The sequence below is a fragment of the Amblyomma mixtum genome, chromosome 3 (assembly GCF_055824585.1).
Source record: "Amblyomma mixtum isolate Tamu chromosome 3, ASM5582458v1, whole genome shotgun sequence".
Classification (NCBI taxonomy): domain Eukaryota; kingdom Metazoa; phylum Arthropoda; class Arachnida; order Ixodida; family Ixodidae; genus Amblyomma; species Amblyomma mixtum.
Genome location: NC_143014.1, coordinates 218,806,558 through 218,810,749, shown reverse-complemented (window position 1 = coordinate 218,810,749; position 4,192 = coordinate 218,806,558). Strand labels below are relative to the sequence as shown.

Genomic DNA, 4,192 nt, shown 5'->3' with positions numbered 1-4,192 from the left:
CACACCACGTGACACAAGGACGTCACGACAGATGAGAGACGGGGCTCCAACTCGTGCCGTCGCTGCGGTTGCACGCCGTGCAGACCACGTGGTATGGTGACGTCACACCACGTGACACAATGACGTCACGACAGATGAGAGACGGGGCTCCAACTTGTGCCGTCGCTGCGGTTGCACGCCGTGCAGACCACGTGGTATGGTGACGTCACACCACGTGACACAATGACGTCACGACAGATGAGAGACGGGGCTCCAACTTGTGCCGTCACTGCGGTTGCACGCCGTGCAGACCAAGTGGTATCGTGACGTCACACCACGTGACACAATGACGTCACGATAGATGACAGACGGGGCTCCAACTTGTGCCGTCGCTGCGGTTGCACGCCGTGTGAATCACGTGGTATGGTGACGTCACACTCCCGCCCATTTTGAACGCGCGTTCACACTCGGTGTAGGTGAAACGCTCGCTCCACCGGGCAGGCGGACGCGGCTTCCGTGGCAATCCAGGCGCTCACCAAACGCGCGCCTCGGGGTTAGTCGGCGTTCCGCTGTAGCCATGCCGTTGTCTTCCCCCACGACGAAGGCTTCTAGTGGTTGTATTAAAATGACCAAGTATTCAACCAAGGAAAGCCATGTATTACCAAGCCTATATGCTTCGCATCTGACTAGGCTTAACCTTAGCTAAGCCTCAGCCATCTTTCAGCTTAGCAAAACAAAATGCATTTTCTGTGTTTTCTTTTTGGAAGCCTTCAGCTTAGTACGCGAGCTTAGTGATCCTTGGGAAAGCGGACTTGCTCGTGGAGCCATTTTCTGATTATTGAGGAAACGGAAATGCGCCCCTGCTTTACTATTTACACTTAAAAGCAGTGAAGCGTTCCCGTATATGAAAAACGGCACGTGTCGCGCGTGCCTTCGCTATTGGTCGGCTCGATAATTAAACTCCAATTACCACAAGGTTGCACTAGAGGAAGCTTGCCGCACGAAAGGAGAGAAGAAAAGTGCCAAATGCGACTGCCTCCCCTCTGCATGTGTGTGTGTGTAAGTTGAAGATAATTCTTTTTGGCTCGCAGAACCCTTTTGCAGAACCAAGCCACTAGCAGAAGCCAATACGACTAGAATGTTTCACTGCCCGCACCGACGAATAGTCGCCGCCACCTAAATGCGGGCTTCAAGATAATAGTGCAACATTTAGCAATTACTCTGCGTGCGCTTAGTTCCCAGGAATGCGACGATTACGATTACTGCAGCCTCGCGCTGAGGTTATTTTCCCGTCCGGCCGTGGAGTACTCTTCAATGGGCGAACGTGGGCGAACATTCGCTCGTAGCCGTGCTGGCCAGTCGGACGTCCTAGATTCCTTAGCATATTTTGTTGATAGCTGGCGTTATTATTGTTACAGCAATAAATGCCTCTGTGTCAGCCAGAACGCCGTTCCTTTGCTTCCTTCAGAGCAAAGCCCGCCGTGGTCGGCGTGCGCTCGGTAGCGGGCACGATCCCTAGATGGGGTGCGGCAGTTTTGAACCATGTCAGCCGTGCTTAAGCGCGGACGACGTATTTATCCCGCCTAATACTAACCTCACAACAGTAATTCGCTATTTACGTTTTGGAACGCACCGCTTATGTCCATCATGGCTGAATACCGAGGATTGTTTTCCGCCTTAGATATTCTCTGCATCGGCTAAGCGCCTTCCGCTTGCGAATCCATTCTGCACTTGTCCGAGTATCTCATTGCTTTACATTGCTTTATATGAATGTCTGCATATTTAATTTCATCGCCTACATTTCTTGCCTGTGTATATTACATGTTTTCGTAATCGGTCTGCAGACGTTTACGTTTATGTTCGTCCTATTTCCTTTCATCTTACAAGTCAAATTTATTTTAATATGTGGTCAGGTGTCCGGAATTTCCTTATTACTGTTGACTGTTTTCAATGCTTTAAACAACGTTTCCTAGCTGTTTGGAACAGGTCCAATAATCAGCTTGATTCGAACTTCGTCTACTCGTGCGGTTGGGCATTTAGGAATATCTGCCTCCGCCTTTTTCCAGGTAACATTCTTCAGTTCTTTTATTCGTAAGCTCTTTTACATCACGTTGTTGTGTGCTCTCTTTCTACTCGTGGAGATTACCTTATAATCGCTCCTAAAGGATTCAGCTATAGCTAATGTAATGTATTGAACAGCCTCGCCTTCGTCCAAATATTTGCCCTCTTCATCTTGAATTCGTTGGTGCTTTTCTTTCATTCTTTTTACCCAGAAAGCTCATATGGTTCCAAAATTTTAGTGCCCACATTTAGTTGCATCGCCGACTTGAGCGATCAGTAGACTAGATTATTTTTCCCTGGACGAGAAACTCTACCTCCACTCTCTCTTCTCAATAGGATTACCAGTTTTGGTCTATTTCTTTTGGAGAAACCCGCACCTTCTACGCCTCTTTGTGTACATCAATCAGGCCTGTCGCTAGCATCACCAGGTTACGTCCTGCAACAATCTCTGACCATTAGCTTTTTGCCGCCCTTATCAACGCCTTCACTGTCTTCCCTGGCAAAGTTACGGCTGATACTCGCCTATCTCTCTTTACCAGCTTCATTACAGTTCCGGTGCTCCTTCGCATGTTTGAGTCGCCAGCGATAAGCACCTGTGTACCCCCTATTTCTCTCTTAACTTCCGGTGTCTGCCTGCTGTTATCACTAAGCGCTATTGCCCTGTCCTCCTGCTGGCTCCAAACGTGACCTCCTTTCCGGAATTTACATTGCTCCCTCCATCTCGATCGCTTCCATGTTTCTTAGCTACCACATGGGGAATAGCTGCTCCGGTTCAAGCCTTCTTGACTTACTAAAAGTTAGAGTTAGTGTTAAGTTTTCATGCCAATTGTAATAGCTTCGTACCTGTGACCTTCTACTCCTTACTTTGACCCCATCTTTACTGCATTTCTTCTGTGGTGGAGCGGTTGTGTAATACAGCAAAAAAGAAATGAGGTTACGTGAGAAGTATACTGCAATAAAACAGAGGCAACGTGTTTAGAATTATAACGAGATCTAGAGACACACGGCTCGGCAATAAAAGCGAAAGAAAGAGTAAAACCGGATTTACTGATATCTCACACAAGTACGTGCTTCTGCGCCAGCGTTCCCTGTGGCCCGTTGGTCTAGGGGTATGATTCTCGCTTTGGGTGCGAGAGGTCCCGGGTTCAAATCCCGGACGGGCCCTTTGTCTTTTTTTTAAATGCGTTAGGGGTACTTTCCAACCTGGTAGCTACTGTTGCCTCGAGGGATTCTAAGGGCTTGATCAATCATAGTAGCCAGCCCGGGGCGGTTTCAGTGATTTTTTTCGTTCCCCCTGGGGAAGTCTGTTTACTGCGCGGTGTCTCCACTTTGGTATTAATACTTTTCGTACTGACAACTTCAAACGCTACCGATTTAAGCTGCATTCGCAGAGCGGAACAAAATGTGAATGAATAATTATGGAAGGGCTAACGAACTTAAGCACTGAAAGAAAAAAAGTTAGATGAAAAAAAGGGATCCAGGCAGTTAAAAAAAAACTGAATACTGATCCTCAGGAGGCAACAATCTGAACAAAGCATAAATTAACGCAAGGAAAGCTAGTAATAAATAAAAGATGCTGGAAACCTACCACAGGGATCATTATAATAGAGAATAATATCATTATACAAAGCGATCAAACCACGTCCTGTTAGACTGACAGGGCTGCTTAATTTGCGTTGACACATGGTGAAATTGAAAATATTCTCCAATTAGGGGTTGGACTTTTCGGTTTTACTTTTTGAAAAACTCAGCAGACTTTTTTTCTTTTTTTTCTGAAAAAAAAAGTTTCGGCGAATATTATTGCTTACGGAAGGAATGTCGAGATATATGGAGTATCAATGTCTGCTAAAAACTCACGTACCGGTCAAGTCTTCTGTTAGAACCATAGATAATTCCTGTCCGCTGCTGCTAAATAGGGGACAGTATTTTGTGCTACTTCGTTTGGTCTCTGAGTAGTCTCAGATCGCTGGTAAAAAATGTTGAAAGACCAAAGGAACTGTGATGGAAATGCTTGCCAGCGACATATGACCGCGCATGCCGATATACACAGTGTGCCCTTTATTTTCTAGCTGTCCTGCTCGCCCAGGCATTCCCGTGTGGCATGCGTTTTTTGGCACAATAACCGCAAGGGGCCGCTCTTTCTTTTCGATGT

The 4,192-nt window shown here is 46.8% G+C and overlaps 1 non-coding gene across 1 annotated transcript; it reads left to right on the top strand.

Annotated features, from left to right (window-relative positions):
• Positions 1-3,132: 3,132 nt before the first annotated feature.
• On the top strand, positions 3,133-3,204 carry TRNAP-UGG (transfer RNA proline (anticodon UGG)). The gene has a single exon. It is a non-coding gene; the product is annotated as a tRNA-Pro (tRNA).
• The last annotated feature ends 988 nt before the right edge of the window (positions 3,205-4,192 follow it).